The sequence below is a fragment of the Stegostoma tigrinum genome, chromosome 16 (genome assembly GCF_030684315.1).
Source record: "Stegostoma tigrinum isolate sSteTig4 chromosome 16, sSteTig4.hap1, whole genome shotgun sequence".
In the NCBI taxonomy this organism is placed as follows: domain Eukaryota; kingdom Metazoa; phylum Chordata; class Chondrichthyes; order Orectolobiformes; family Stegostomatidae; genus Stegostoma; species Stegostoma tigrinum.
Window position 1 is genome coordinate 26,528,809 of NC_081369.1, and position 17,799 is coordinate 26,546,607.

The 17,799-nt window shown below is 37.4% G+C and overlaps 1 long non-coding RNA gene across 4 annotated transcripts in view; it reads right to left on the reverse strand.

The window, feature by feature from the left end:
• LOC125459722 (uncharacterized) overlaps positions 1-17,799 on the reverse strand; it is a 206,883-nt gene that overhangs the window by 182,991 nt on the left and 6,093 nt on the right. The window lies entirely within an intron of this gene.

Here is a 17,799-nt window from a genome sequence, read left to right on the forward strand (position 1 = left end):
TTGCAGGCCCAAGTATTGTTACACTTATTACAAATATTGCTAACTTCTGATGAACAGTAATATTTGGAGGAGCAACTATCTCCAAAGAACGGATGCTTTTAACTGCCTCTGACAGTTTCAGGCCATTTCTTACAACTTCAAACACAACTCCATCCAGGATGTTTCACTACATCTACTATCAAATCCCTGAACTGATTTAGCTTCTGTCAGTTGTATGATCAGTTTGTGAAGGATTTTTGTTTGGAATTGAATCACCTCATGACAGTAAGTATACTTCTTCAGTTAAATATATGATCTTGAAATTCAATGAAGGCTCGCAGTTTTGGGCTGTAATGACAGCAGATACACTTAGAATCCACAGGGAATTAGTATCAGTCACTATGTTTAGTCTGTTTCTCTCAAAAGTCCATTGATTTCCCTTCAGAGTTACACAAGCATTGCAGAGAACTTTTGCACCATGAAATGTTAATTTTTTTTCATAGTAAAGAGTGCATTTAGAATCCTAGAACCCCAACAGTGCAGAAGAGGCCATTCAACCCATCAAGTCAGCACTGCCCCTTAAAAGAGCATCTCACCCAAACCCAACCCTACCCCATCCCCATAACCCCACAATTCCCATGGCTAACCCACCGAGCCTGCACATCCTGGGTACTTCAGGCAATTTAGCATTGTCAATTCACTTAATCTACATCTTTGGACTGAAAGCACCACGAAATCTGTAGTTTCATCATTATAGAGGAAACACGACAGCAGCTAAACAGTTAGGATTCAGGTTTCATGGTCTCAACTTAAGGAGGCTAAATAGTTTAAACCGCAATTGTTTTTACCTTCCTATTGGTGGTTGACCATGACCCACCCTTTACAAAACTTCATTACCTTTGTTTTGTGAATGTGATTCATGCCAGGTTTCCTTATTTTCCCCAGGTTTGATGGATAATGGAATTCTATTCACTTATACTCAAAAAAAAATCATAGGAGTTGGTTCTCCAGTTAATTTCTGGAATACCAAGTTTCATTGAAGTGTGATAGCTATGTGTTAAAAAGGTATTTTTTAAAAATGGTTGCAAGTAACCGAGGAGTGATCAGAAAGAGAGTAACAGGTTATCTCTAGTAGAAATATGGAATGTGCTACATGAGAGGTTGGTGGAAAAAGGTACTCCTGTAACATTTAAGAAGCATCTGGATGAATACTTAAAATTCCAGGGCATAGTAGGTGATGGACTAAGCACAGGTAAATGGGATTAGTATAGTATCGTGTTTGTTGGTTAGCACAGACATGGTAAGCCAAAGGGGCTGTTTCTATGCTGTATGACTCTGTGACTGTGAGAATAGTCATAAACAAGTCAATTCCTGGTTGGAAAGATGTAACAAGAGGAGTTCTGCTAGGATCAATGCTGGGCCTCAACTTTTTACAATTTATATAAATGACCTAGATGAAAGAATAAAAGATATAACTGCTAAATTTGCTGACCAGACAAACTTAAAAAAGAAACTAAACATGAAGCGGGCAGAAGAAAACTACAAGTGGATACCAGTAGAATAAACAAGTGGACAAAGATTTTGCAAATGATGTGTGACATGGGAAAGATGACATTTTTATTTTGGCTGGAAGAATAAACGTTGATAATAAAAAAGATATAATCTTATCAAGATTGCAGAGCTTTGAAATACAGAAGGACCTATTTGTCCTTATGCATGTGTCACAAAGGATTAGCGTGCAGGTACAGCAAGTATTAAGAGAAACTAACAGAATTTTATCATTTATTACAAAGGGAACTGAATATAAAGCTTTGGCAGTTGTGTGTCAGTTATACAGGGCACTATTGAAACTGCACCTGCAGTATTGATTACAATATTAGTCTCCATATTTAAGGAAGAATGTCAATGCATTGAAAGCAGTTCGGAGAAGGTTAACCTGACTAATACCTGGAATGAGTGAGTTGTCTTATTGATTGAACAGACTAGGTTTGTGTCCAATGGAGTTTTGAAGATTAAGAGATGACTTAATGAACCATATAAGATCCTGAAGGGTCTTGAAAGGGTGAATGTGGAGAGATGTTTCATCTTCTGGGAGAATCTAGAACTAGGGGTCGCTCTGTAAAAATAACCATTTGCCCATTTAAGACAGAAATGAGGAGAAGTATTTTCACATATATGATAGTGAGTTTTGAAACACTTTGAAAGGCAGTGGAAGCACAGCCTTTGAATATTTTAAGGCAAAGGCAAAGGGATAAAAGGTTATCCAGTAAGACAGAATCTTAAGTAGTTAGATCAGCCATGATCTTATTGAATGATGAAGAAGGGTTGAGGGCTGAATGTCCTTTTCCCGCTCCTAAATTTGTGTTTGTCTGTAAATAGAGGATCATTTGTATCCTGGATGAGTAGAAAGATTGAGACTACACAGCTAAGGAGGATCAAGGCCAAACAGGGCTTGAAAACAAGGAAGAGAATTTTAAAATCAAGTGTGATTAATTGGATCCAATAATGGGGAGCATGTTATTAAACTGGAAAGGGTGCAAGAAAGATTTGTATGGATGTTACCAAGACTCAAAGGCTTCAGTTATAAGGAGAGGCTAGATAGGCTGAGACTTTATGATCTAGAGCGTAAGGAGGCTGAGGGGTGACTTTACAGAGGTATATATAATCATGAGAGGCATTAATAAGGTGAATAGCCAAGGTTTTTTCTCCAGGGTAGGGAGTCCAAGACTATAGGGCATAGGTTTAAAGTGAGAGGGGAAAGATTTAAAGGGGACCTGAGGGGCAACTTTTTCACATAGAGGGTGGCGTGTATACAAAATGAGCTGCAGAATATGTGGTAGAGGTGGGTACAATTGCTACATTTAAAAGTCATTTGGATATGAGCAGGATAGGTATAGTAGGATAGGGATCAAACACAGGTAAATGGGAATAGTTCAGTTCAGGAAGCCTTGTCAGCATGGATGAGTTGGGCTGAAGGGCTATTGTATGAGTCTATGATTCTATGACTCTCAGAAACAGAGGTCACAGGGGTGAAAAGTCAAGTGAGACATTTGCAATTTAGGAGGAGAGTATCTGGATTTTGAAATGGCTTAAAATTTATGTATGGGCCATTTACATAAGAACATTGAGGGCCAGGCAACTCCTATAGATTTGTAATGATCAAGGGATGCACCTTATGATTTTGTATCGAAATGTCAATTTTGTGAAGTTATAATGGAGTGTTCTCTGCATGACTGATGAGTGACTTTTAAAATCTCATTAATAAACTGTCCCAGACCCTATGGCCAGTGTGCCCTCTAATTGTTTTTCTGCAAAGACCTCTGAGGTTGCACAACTTAGAGGAAGCATTGCTTACAACGCCCCTCACATACAATTCCAGTGTGATTCTACCATTTGCCATACCTGGAAGGCCTCATCATCTGCCAGATATCCCACAAAAGACTGGCATCCTGGTGTCTACATAATTGTTAAAAGGTTGTCATGCACAGGATTTTCACTGTCAGTCTGGAGGTGCACTGCACAGCTCATGAAATCTGCCCTGGGGTTATGGACCAGAATGAGAAATTGGCACCCCCTTTGTGAACATAACCCTGGAGATCATAGAGGTGGATGAGCTGGTACAAAGGTGATATGTCCTCTTCCACTATAATTGGTAGAGGACTACATGCTGTCATGTCCTGAGGTTGCTGTATGAGTCACTGCAGTCTCAGTTGTCTGGAAGTATGCACAGAGGAAGGCAGAAGTGAAATGATCTTCTCCACTTAGCCAGGGTAAGCATCAATATCTTCTCTCTGCTACCTCACATTTACTCTCACTCTGCTACTGCACATACAAGGCTCATGCTCTACCACTCTCACTATTGCATGCAGCATCTTCCCCCAAGCTCTTATCCACCCAAAACCCCATTCTCCTAACCCTGCATGGCCTCTGCACTGCCTACTCACTTACTTAGTAGTCCTCACCACCTTTACCCCAGCACTAATAGCTGTGCTGCCAATTTTTATCTCACTCAACCTCTCCCTCACTCTCATTTCAGGAGAAAACAGCCCTCAATAGAATAGCAAGAGCCAAGACAGGTGGTGGACTGACCACCATTCAGCTCTTCACCCTCTATGAGAAGAGAAAGCTGACCTTAACCGCCCTGAGTGGTTAAATAGTTGTTTCAAAGCCTCCGCATTGATATCAGAATCTGCCTTGATTTATTGTACGAGGTCGCCCTGATAGAAGGCCCTTTCCCTTGACTTGTCGAAAGTAACTAGTGGGCCTCACTATGGGGCAAAGCACAAATATGCAAGGTAAGGCAGGGATGATGTGAGCATCCAGGAATGCTCAAGGTGAGGGAGTGCTAAGAGAGTAAGCAAGCACTCCTGAGATGCAGCCTGGTCCAATCCATGAGTTGGATACCAGTGATTGCAGAAGCTTTTCAATTCTAGTTGCTGGTGTGCTCTGATGTGCAGCTTTATATTGCAGAGGTATCTTATACATGGATTGAACATGTGTAGTGATGGGTTCCTGAGAGGCCACCATGTGTTAGATGCCAGAATCTGTCAATGGGGGTTAGTGTGATTGGGGCCCTGAAGCATGACCTGAAATGTTGTTGCTAGTTGTCCAAGATGGAAGTCTGGAAGAAGAAGCAGTTTGATGGAATCACCAAATACACTTTTAAACTTTCTTGTCGAGGATTCCTGATATGTACTTACCTTGTGGTGGGGTAGGAGGTTATATATGAGTGAGGTGAGATAGTGCAGTTTACAGGCCAATAGCAAGCAAAAATCCTTGCTAATAGGCATTTCACTGCTGTCTGGTGGGAATCTTATGTCAAAGACTGGAACTCTTGGAAAAAGCAACTAATTGCTCCTAACATCAAGATAACTCTCGCTTGACTTCCCATGTGATTCTCCCAGATATATTTGCCATTACCTATGCTCTAAGGGTGCTATATGATCCTAAAGCCAAGTCTAGATACAACAAAATAATGGGAGAGTGTTTCAGCAGCTAGTGAACTTCAGGAAAGCAGAGTGGGAAAATGAAAGGGTGCTGTTTTCATGATGGCATAAATATGTGGTCAGAAGCTCATTTCAATGTCACATTTGAAGTTAAGGTTGCAAGTTCCAGCTTCAATTAGTTGCAATGAAAAGGGATGCAGTCAGTGGCTCAGAAATGGAAAGAAAGGCAGGGATCAAAGACAATGGCTTCATTTTCAAGGAATCAGTTTGAAGATGCTTCTACATAACCCGCACAAGAAATTTAGATTCAAGGAGGAACACAATGACGTATAAAACATTCTGTGAGGGATTATTTCTTTGCATCCATCAAACACGTGCTTCAACCCACCAATATGTTTATTCAATTTTTGATTTCCAAACCCTCCACAGCCTGGAGTATGAACAAAGTAAAAATGTAGATGGGACGTGCTCTCTATATGAACATTTTTCTTCACAAGGTTGTTGAGAGATGAGCAGATTTTTTTAAAAATCTGTTAATCATTTCACATGGAACAACTCTTCCCCATGACAAAGCAGAAATAAGTACAAATGCAGTGCATTATATTTCCTTTTGTTTAATGTAATAAATGTAATTAGTGTGCTCTAACTAATAATTTTTATCAATGTATGCACTTGCATGCATGTCTGTATGAATGTGTGCGTGTTTGCAACTGTATCTCTAACAATGTGTACCTGTGTGAACATGCACAAGTTTATTAGAAAATGCTGGTATTTGGTTTCCTCCAGAAAATCTACCATTTGTTTCAATAGAATGCTAATGATCCTTCATGCTGAGAACTATCTCCAGGTTTGAATACCCATGCATTATCCAACTCATTACATTTCGTGCTTTTTTTTCTCTAGTTACCATCAATGTTAGCATCGAAGTCACATGTATATGACTTGCCTCAATTAGTTGCTATGAAAAGGGATGGAGTTAGTGCCTCAGAAATGGAGAGAAAGGCACATATGTGTACATATATTGAAGCATTGCAAACCCACCTAAAAGACAGGAATCAACTTTAATGCCAAATTGAAAACTGAACTGCCTGAGTAAATTTCAAAATGTCACCAGCAGCAGTCTCAAAGAGTGGGCACAAATTAAATTCCTACACATTTTTGCAACCTGGCCTATATCACTCGATTCCATGTTATGGAGGTGCCGGTGTTGCACTGGGGTGGACAAGGTCAGAAATCACACAACTCCAGGTTATAGTCCAATAGGTTTATTTGAAAACACAAGCTTTTGGGGTCTTGCTCCTCCTTCATGTGTTAGTGAGAGAGGTGACATCTGACACAGAATTTATAAGTAAAAGATTAGAGGGTCACATAACTAATGAGGATATATTAAACAAACCTAAGATGCTGTTAAATCTTCAATCAGAAGGTTTTAGTTGATTAATATTTACATGTAAATCCCTGAATTTCTTTCAAGTCACTGCCCTGAGAGAACTATAAGTTTTATCAGTGTAAAGAAAAGGTGGCATTTAAGGTCAGACAATGCGTGTTAGTTGTGTGGCCTTGTTTAGAATCTGTTTGTGTTTTGGGTTGGAGTCAGATTGATTTTATTTCTAAAGTAGGAATTTATAAAAGATAATAAAGTGTGAAACTGGATGAGCACAGCAGGCCAAGCAGCATCTCAGGAGCACAAAAGCTGATGTTTCGGGCCTAGACCCTTCATCTTTATAAAACACCACTTTGACTGTCTATAAATTGTGTGCTCTTTGAACGAAATAGAATGTATCTGTGAATACAAATTCACCCCGTAGATTTACGTGTGTGTGTGTGTGTGTGTGTGTGTGTGTGTGTGTGTGTGTGTGTGTGTGTGTGTGTGTATGTGTGTGTGTGAGAGAGCAGGGTCTGACAGCCAGGTTCGGGACCCATGAGGACAGCTTCAACTGAGATCTTGGCGTCATGTTGCACTATGGTTGACCCCAACACACACACACACACACACACACACACACACACACACACACACACACACACACACACACACACACACACGCCCGTACCTTCTTCTGAATAAGAGTCCTGACCCAAAACATCAACTTTCCTGCTCCTCTGATGCTGCTTGGCTTGCTGTGTTCCTCCAGCTCCACATTGTGTTATCTCTAAACAAGGCCTCACACCTAACATGCATTGTCTTATGGTTTGACCTAAAATGACACCTCTTCTTCACACTGATAAAACCTTTAATTCTCTCAGGGCAGTGAGTTGAAAGACATTCAGGGATTTAAATGTCCATATTAATCAACAAAAACTTTCTAACTTTTTAACAGCATCTAAGGTTTGTTTAATACATCCTCATCAGCTGTGTGACCCTTTGATCATTTACTTAAAAATTTTCTATCTGGTACTAGCAATCTTACTAACACCTGAAGGAGGAGCAAGGCTCAAAAAGCTTGTGTTTTCAAACAAACCTGTTAGGCTATAACTGGTGTTGTGTGATTTCTGATCTTGATACCATGTGATCCCTGATGTTGTTGAATAGAAAATGCAATTGTGGGGTGAAAAATTGAGAGTAACTACCATACATGTCATGGCTAAACAGATGAGGGGGTCAATTTATATACAGAATAAATGTAACTTCTGGGGTTAGGTTATGGGGTTGTTTTATACACTGGGTCGACGTCCATGCTATGATTTACAGTATACTGTAATCTTCTGTAACCAGATTATTTTATTAAAAGAAACAAGGTTCTAAAGATTGTATTTATGTTGTATTGCAGCTTTTGTCACACTGCATGCTCATGAAATTTGAAAGGGCAGGATGATCAATTGGCGGTCATATCAAACAGTAATAGATAGCCGGCAACTTGTATGCATTTGATATAAAAGGTGCTTTATTCCAAATCACTATTTTGTCACTGAAAGAATGCTTTCTGACCATGGATTAATTAAAGTGTAAACATTAAATATTGATTGATGCATTATCAGCCCAGAGCAGTTGCCTACACTCGGATTGATTTTTGGAGTGATTTATTGTCATATTTGTTGAGTCATTTCACTTGATAACAAAGAGAAATTGCCTTCTACTGGTGTCTTCTCTGTCTTCCTGCTCTCTTTGCCTTTGAATTTGAAACTAATATGCATGCAACAAAAAAGTGCCTGTCTTTCTAACAAATTCTTGCTCCCCTCCTTTTTCTAATTTAATACTGTACTGGTGTTTTCTTTTCGCAGTAAACCTATTTAAACATATAATTGTAGCTGCATGCTGTTTAATAAAACAGGCGCTCAAAACTCTTAAAAGAAAGCAGACTTTTGACACAATGCGTTCCATTCTTTGTGTATGTTTATCAGAGGCTATCTTTTCTTTTGCTTAATTCATTTCAGTGACTTCACCTCCTATATGTCGTCAGAACAGCATCAGCAACGTGACAGTATTTTTCCAGTTTTAAAATCTCAGGGGTCAACATTTAGTCTTTTGTTGCAACAAGCAATTGCAGTTTGCACCATTAAAGCAGCATTTTCTAACTGTCCCTTGATAATTGTTTTCAGGACTCAAACAAGTAATACTATCCAAAGTCATCTGTGAGGTCAAATTGTTGCAGAAACTAGCTTAGATTAATCCTTGAGATTGAGACACTTATCTTGAGCATTTTCAAATGTACTGGCAGTGTTATGAAAAGAACCGTAGATCAGAGATAACATACTAGATAAAGCTACAAATGCTGGGATATGATCCTCATTTCATTTATTCATTGAAGGGATTTTTATTTGCAAATACTTATTGCTTGTCTAGAGAAATTTTGTGCATTAACTTCATTGTAATGTACTTGTTCCTTGTCAAAACATATTTAATATGCCTCCAAAATATTTTAAAATCAGGTCAAAGTTGAAAACATGAATTAAATTTACCCTAAAATAAACAATTTAGTTCCCATTCACAACTCAGCCCAAGATCTCCATCAATGAAAATGACTGTTGTTTGAATGATTAAGAATCTCATTGTATTTGGGGCACTTGCACAGAAGGATGAGCAGAGCTACTCAACTACGTTGACTACCATTGTTCATTAAACCTCATCCAGATGTTCTTTTGTTTAATGCATCCAAAAAAACCTATTAGGATAAAACACCCACTTTGCAAATTATCCTTCCTAAACAGAACTGTTTCTAAAAGTTTTGAACATAAAGCTCTGCCTGATACCAATTCCTTGTAATCATTTACCAACCACCGAAAGACGCATTACTTTAAGTGGTATTCAGTTGATTGTTTGCCTCACTGCTTGTTTATCCTGCACAGAATATGGGATCTACTACTAAAAGGCAATTGATAACAAAATATCAAATTCTCCTTGAATTGAGGAAGTTTTGTATTTATGTTATATTAGAAAAAATTATGAAAATCTGTAGTATTTCAAATAATGGCATTTTCTTTCTATGGTGAAACAAATGGGATAGACCTTTTTTGACATTAAACTACGTCATTCTACAATTTATTCTGTTTAACTTGAAATGTTTGTTGCTTTAGAAAAAAGTGCTTTTTATTGCTAATTTACTTCAAAGTTGAAAACAGGAAGCAATAAAACATTCCATTAGTATATATCTTCAGAAACAATGTTCAGTTGGATTTTATTGCTTGTTGTCTGGCATTTTGATTCTCTTGTAGCCTTTTATCATTGCTATTTACACATACCAACCGAATGAGTTATCCATTGATCAAAGGGTTAAGATGCGTGTAGAGAACAAGAAGGCTGGATATAAGCAATGCTAAAAGTAACTGCAGAGTAGGGAAAGCAGATATGCTTAAGGACTAGTTAATACAAAACATCAGTATTGTGTTCTTCCACAGATCTTCTGATTCTTGCAGCATCAATTTCTTTTGTCACAATGGGATATCTGCACGCACTATGTATTCTGATTGTCAATCTACTTTTCAAGTGAAGGGCGATTATGAGAAATTACTTTCATACAATGAAGAAAATATATTTTAATATAATTTAAGAAATTCTCAGCTGTGAGTACAGTTTGTTTCTTTTCACTATTTCTATCTACCTCTTATGATTCATGCTGTACAATCATTGCTAGCTAGATATTGACAAGCATTGAGATCTGGGTACCTTACTCAGGTAGTTATTATTTCCTGTGTGATCCCACGTGGTGAATACTAATAGTCTATTAACATTACAGTTAAGCTTGTTCTTATGCCTATACATGAACATTTCACTCTTGAAGATCTTCCAACACAGATCATGCAAAGAAACTTGCATAGATATTTCCCTTCCCAAACCTGGCGTTGAAGCCATTTTAAGCACGTTAGATTTTTTTTGTTCAATGCCAAGAACTATTTGCATAAATGAATTTGCACTCACCACAAAAAATTTCCTCCCATAAATTGTACCTCAGCCTTGGACCCGGAAAGCTATACGTTTGACCTCACTCCAAAGTACTCACGTATATATCAAACTGCCAGTAGAGTGTAGTACTTAGTGATTGCTGCATTATTGTATTTTCTTGATTTTGAATGAAACATTAAACCAAGGCTCCAACTGCATATTTAGGTGGATATATTCAAAGAAGAATGCAAGAGGTTTTATGGTGTACTCGTCAACATCTGTCCATCACCCAACACCATCAAGACAAACTAACTGTGTGCAAAGGTCAAATTGAAAACCATTGCATTTCAAAAGTAATTTATGGATTGTAATGAACTTTGAAATATTCTGATGGCCTTGAATATGCTATGTAAGAATATTATGTTAGTCTTTCCTTTCAATGGTTGACCATATGCACAGTTTATAATGTGTAGCATTGCTTAGATGTTACAGAGAGTATCCGTGTCATGGACAATTGATGAATCCATCCATATTCCCCAGTCTTTGTATAATGGAAAAATGATGAATCTGAGATCAGGTAAATTAGGCTACAAACTTGGAATCAAGTTTATTTCAAGTAAAAGGAAAACAACAGCAGAGAAGTAATGGACTTTTAACTTGGATACAAAACTAATGACTAACCTCACAATTCACTTGTTCTCCAAATGCGGCCCAGTTTCTGTAATAGAATAACTTATATGTGATGTTTAATCCACTCCTATGGAATGTTCATGCTTTTTCATCGGTAGCATAAAATTTGCAAAAGGTGCTGAATTGGAGAAGGTTTCCAATTAAATCCTTTTGCTTAAGCATGGTGCCATTGATGAATCCTGTCCCTTGAGGTAACTCATGGTGCAACCTTCCTTTCATTATGAGAGCCAAGTTACTTAAGTATGACTTCCACATGCCTGTGAAAGCACCAACCATGGCGTAAAATGGAATCTGGCCTATTTTTATACAGAACAATTGAAGCCAAGCCTAATGGCCAACTACTAGGACTGACCATATGCATATGTAGCTTCCATGACAAATGTTTAGCATTGGACTCGATTTAAGTGAATACATAAAATCATTGATGTGGCTGCTTATAGCCATCCAGCCAAATCAGGGGCAAAATCTACCATCATGGTTTATCCATCTACAGTTGAGAAAGATGAATTAGCCCCTTAACCTGATAACCCAAACATGCAGTAAACAAAGTAAAAGTGGCTTCCAAAATCCTTTCCATGAAGAGACCTTATCAACCAGAAACCAAAGTAGGTCAATGATCATAGGAATTATGGGTCTATCTACAGCACATGGACTGCAGCAATTCAAGAATGCAGCTCACCACCATCTTTTCAAGGGCAACTTGAAGTGAACAATAAATGCTAGCCCCGACAGTGATGCCTAAATCATAAGGATGAAGCGAAAAAGATGTGGAAACAGATCTTGCTGAGTGGTAAGACAAAGGTAGCAGAGTTTGGATTATCTCAAATATACAGAATGTAAAATGTGGAAAATCAGCTAGGAGAACATTGGAATAGTTGAGTTTTGAGGTGAAAGACGTGTCTGACTCAATGTTTCAGCAGTAGATGAAATGAGATAAAGGCAATGTTGAGTGATATTATAGACATAGAAATAAGCAGACTCAGTGATCCAGGGCTTAAACAATTTGAATTCTGAGTATGCCACAGTTGCAAACACACATCATTCTTTGTAGTCATAATATGATTTTTTTCCACTCCCAAGCTTTCTCATTGGAGTTCTTCTTTTAAAGCATGACGTTGTTAGCCTCCTCAGTGATAATTTTATAGTAGCTGATCTGAAACCGGAAAAGGGAAAAACTGATCAGAGTTTTTGCTCCTGATACAACAAGGTGTAGAGCTGGATGAACACAGCAGGCTAAGCAGCATCAGAGGAGCAGGAAAGCTGACTTTTCGGGTCTAGACCCTTCTTCAGAAAAATGAAGGGTCTGAAGTTCTGAAGAAGGGTCTAGACCCGAAATGCAGCTTTCCTGCTCCTCTGATGCTGCTTGGCCTGCTGTGTTCATCCAGCTCTACACTTTGTTATCTCAGATTCTCCAACATCGGCAGTTCCTACTATCTCTGTCACAATTTTGCTCCTGATAGCTGTGCAGCTTCCCCTCCTGAAAAGTTCATACACATAGGCACTGGGTATGTTTTCAGAGTCGGGACTCAGTTTTCTGTTTCACTGTGATGCAAAGTTGTTAAGTTTCTGTCTGACCATTCAGATTCATGCATAAAAAATGGTCAATTGTGCACAAGAATCAAGGGCACCACCTACATCAAACTGTACCAACGACAGTTCAGGAATAGAGGAATCAAAGGTGAACATTCAAGGTGCCAATTATTGAAAATATTTGAAAATAAGTTTTGCACATTTATTCCAACCTCTGAGTTTGTGACCACTATTGATTGCCATTATCATGATCATTCAATTTTGATTGGTGTCACCAAAAGGAAAGAGGGTTGTTAAACACTGTGATGCGAGATGAGTGTTATAATGGGAACTGCCGAAAGATTAAAAAAGGATATAATTGAAAAAGAATGCACATTCTTTTACTGAAATATTAATTATCATATCAACTTTCTTCACTCTCTCCTCTTCAAAAGGTATTGTACTCCTGTCTAATAGCAACAAACTGCATTTATTTAGCACCTGCGACATAGTAAAATATTCTAAAGCCCTTCACAATCACGTAAACAGACAAAAATTGTCACCAGCCAAAGAAGGAGGAATTAGGACAGAAATACAAGCGCTTGATCAAATACACAGATTTTGAGGAGTCTGTTGAAGAAGAGGAGAATGGTAGCAAGCTTGAAGGGGGCATACAATAACGGACCAAGGCAGCTGAGGGCATAAATGCTAGAGGTAAGGTAAAGGTATGCAGAAGAAGCAAAATACAAGTTTTGAAACAATGGTGGGTGAAGATCCAAACTGGGTCAGAGTGTACAGTGTAATGGATGAAGGGAAATTAGTGCAAGTTAGCAAGAGCTTAAGTTGATGGACAATGGAAGGCACCAGTAGATTATTAGAATAGTGTCAAGTCTGCAGGTGACAAAACCATCAATGAGCATTTCAGCAGCATGTGGGCTGAGTCAGGAACATATCTTGATAATACAAAAACAGAAATTGGAGGCAAAACTCAACAGATCTGGCAGCATCTGTGATGAGAAAACATAGTTAACATTTTGAGTCTGGTGACTCCAGCTCTGAAGAAGAGTCACAGGACTCAAAATGTTAACTCTGCTTTCTCCTAACAGGTGCTGCCAGACCAGCTGAATTTCTCCAGCAATTTCTGTTTTTGCTTTGAATTTCCAGCATTCACAGTTCTTCGTTTTATCTTTTCAGATATAGATGATATTACAAAAGTAGTGGTCTCACAAATGAAGAAGGTAAAGAGGTGGAAATTATTTTACAATCAAACAGGACATTCAAGTTGTCATCAGCCTGGTTCAACCTGAGATGGTGGTCAGGAAGGAGGATTGAATGGGACAATAAGGAAAAGGATCTATGGCAGAGGCAAAGTTTTTTGTCTTCCTATTGTTCAGTTAGAAGAAACTGGATTGTTATATTCTCAGATTAAAAATGCTACAGGAAAATTTGGAGGTGACTAAAAGGATTAAAAACAATTAACCTAATCACTGTTGAAGATTATGAATATGACTGAAGCAAAGCTGCTCTGTTCAACTTTGAGAGTGTAACACAAATAAAAGATCTGTAGACAATGAACTGAACTCAAAATGTTAACTGTTTTTTCTCTCTGCAGATGCTGCCAGACCTGCTGAGTTTTTCCAAAATTGTGCATTTTTACTTGAGACTGTCACTGTTTTGTTGATTTTGTCCTACATTCTGTTAAGCTATTTCCAAGCTGCTTAAGATCTGATTCTATTTCACTTACTTAATATCACCACATTATTGTGTCATTTGCATATATCTGTCTGTAAATCTAAGCATACATACTATAATCAATATTCTGTCATCAAACTCTCCCCTGTCAACCCACCGATTCTTCTCTATACACATGCATACTATATGTATCCTTTCTTAAAGGTCATTATTCAGTGCAATATATGGTGATTCAGTAATTTAACACTCTGAGTGGCGGGGGTAGCACCCCTAGGGTGTGCAGCTTTGAGAATAATGGGTCTGTAGCATGCAATTTCCTGTAATGCGCTTCCTACAAACACCACTCCCTGCTGGGAGTGCCAGATCATGGAATCAGTCCCTTAGTTTTGTAGGTGCCAGCAACCTCTGATACCTCACCTAAATAGTTGTGTATCAGCCTCAATGTCACCTATGTGGGAATAATTACCCCATGTCCGTGTTCGCACATAGGCACTTCGAAATAATATCTGAATGATGACTGTGTGGAAGGTCTGTGGATTTATTTCCTTTTAAACCTTAGCCTGGAAAATGTATCACCTCTACTGTCACCTTGACAAAGATATGATAGCCCATCAGAGGTCAAGAGTTAAATCTGGAATCTTCTTCGATTGTATCCTCACTGCAACATGGTAAGTTACTTTTTCCACGCGTCATCAGTGAATACCCCCAAATGGACACTGTATTCAAATTGATATTTAATAAACACAAATTTCTTCATCCTGTCATTTCACACAACATTTAATATCTCCAGCTTGCTTTTCAGGTTTGAAGACATAAATCCCCCAAAGGTCTATTCATGCTGCCTACAAGGGATGCAAGATTATATCTGAAGGACAGAGGATGGATTGGATTAACTGATAAATTTAAGATACATGCTCAGAAATCAATGTAGGACTCCCTTAAACTAAATAAGGCAATCAAACTTGATACTTACAAAAGTGTCAACAAGCTGGACAGAGCCTCAGAACTGAAATTTAAATTGCACAGTGCATAGAATCAGTGATGTTTGAAGCTCCAAAGCATTTGTTGAAGCTCTAAATGTAAGGAAGTTTGCTTAAACGATTGATATGTGATATTAAGATAAGTCTTAGGAATGAAACATATAATTACTAAGTGATACTATTTCACTCACCCCCATTACAGAATTCAACTATAAGGTATCAGAGCTTAAAACATTCAAATGTAAAATCCAGAAATTATTTCTCTATAACTACATTGTTTTCCACAGTGTTCTGAGAAAATAATGACAAAAGTCCAGATTGTATGGTTTCCTATATTTAACTCCCATTCCTTTTCAAAATTCAAGACAAAGAAATAAATACTAGCCTTCTTTTTAACAGATGTTACAAAACTGCAAAAAAAATCATTCTTTGTTATCTTTAACATCTTAATTATTTATGGCTGATCTTTGTTATTATTTGAAGCATATGATAGATTTTGCTCTCTTTTGTGTCATTCACATTTATCGCGAAGCATTAGTCACTGTTATTCTGGTTTTATTTTTTTAATCCTTAACTACTAGCTGTCCCAATGACAGGGATGATTTAATTAGTCTCAACTCCCTCCCAGGATCATGCCCTGACCCTCCTCCCCAAACCCCACCAAAACACTTGTTTCATCAAAGATCCCTGCCATGTGTTCTTAGAAGGAGCAGAACATGAGGCTGCCTTATTTATATATTTAAACCTTTGCCAAATTTTCAAAAATATAACTTGGGCAGTTTTTTTTTCATTGCCAGATAAATCAGGACCTAAAGCACAATATATGAATACAAGGATTCACGAACATATATTAAAATAATGCTTGTTTTTCCAAAGTCTCTAAAAGTATCAAAGCCATGACCATAAAATAAATTCTGCAAAATAACAATAAACTCTTTTTTTAAAAAAAGAACATAAATAACTGGGTAAAGAGTTGCAGTTACACAAAAGGAAATCTTATAAACACTCGAAAATATCTTTTCATACCTTTGCTGTTTATTTCAGGCAGTTAAAAAATGCTTTAATTTGAAAAGAGACTGGGTGTAAAATTCTAAAGTTCACATCACACAGCTAAGTTCAGACAAGCATCGATGAAGATTGACCAACTTTTAGCATGGAATGAAATCTTCTTTGGTGGATATAATTTGCATTTGGATATTTGAAGTACAATAATCATTTGTGTTGTCAAGACTCTTAGAAATCATTAGAGCATCCAAATTTCTTCTAGTCCAAACTCAACAGATTGTTTATGTGTGTCTTTTCATTTATGGAAAGCTTTTGTGCTTTCAGATGAATGATACAATTAACCTATTAACACCGCTAGTACGGTTTAGAATTACAGAGTGTCTGATAATGAAATATCAGTGAACAATAATAATTTCCCACATGTTTAATATTTATGTTGCATCTTTAAAAACAACTCAGGATAGAGTCTCTTTTGTACTCCAGTTCTCTTTATCATTTGCATGGGGTTACAGCACCTAGGTGCTGATAACTCTGAGAGGGAGATAGCATGTATAACAATTTTCTCAGAATGTTTGTGCTTCTGTGCAATATGTAATAGTGAAGTATTGAACATTTCAGTTTGATATCTAAATTATTCTCATTACATATTTACAGTGACTTTTGTTCCGGAAATTGTAAGTGACTTATGTACACTTAGATCATGTATGCAATGTTCTTAAGTGCTTCTGATCCTATTTAGGAAATTGGATGAGACAAGAGGGAGCAAATTAAATTAGTTGAAGTGGCAGTATTTTTGTGTGGTGGACATTCTAAAAACATTACAGTCTGAACTTTCTCTTATTGCATAATTTCAGTTATTAGTTTTAACTTAATTAATATAAATTAAATATAGGATTTTTCTTCTTGTGTTTATGTCTGGCTGACCACAGTATTTCCATCAAAAATGAATTTGATTATGAATTATTTGGACATCATAAAAATCATAGATACAGTTTAAATTTCATTGCTGGAAGAAGATAATCTTTGAGTTTAGTTGTAGCTAGTTGTAACTTGTAACGAAATGTACTCAGCATCATGTTTCACATTTGCATTGGCATTAAACAAGTTTAGGAAATAAGCAATATAAGCATGCTGTCCCATAGTCAAAATGTTGACTGTGTCTTATTGTGACATAGTTAAAAAGTATATTTGAATCATGAATGCTTAATATACCTCCTTATTTTTTGAATAGTTATGGTATGATGCCTGTGCTTAGATGTGTGTTTTATGGTTTTATATCTTATTATTACAATCTAAGATGTGACAACTTTTTTAAAATGACCCCATGTGGTAAAACACTTAACCAGAACTGGTATTTATGCTGACAGGAGCAGGCAGCCTTTATGAATGTGTTCACACTGAAATGGCAAAGGACCAGAAAACAAATATTTTCTTTCATTATACAAGATACTCTTATATTAGTAATTACAAACGTATTTAGAAGCTAAATTGCAGAATCGAAGCTGATAGGCCTTTAATCTGGGCGATATTCATTCGGCTCAGCTTGTGGAAGGGGAAATAAAAACGTAAAAAACTGCAGCGCAAATTTGGATCAGTTGTCAGAGTTAGTGATTAGATCCATAAAGTGAAATAGACAACTCTGAAATTCACTTATCTTTGTAGTTGAATTTAAGTTCAA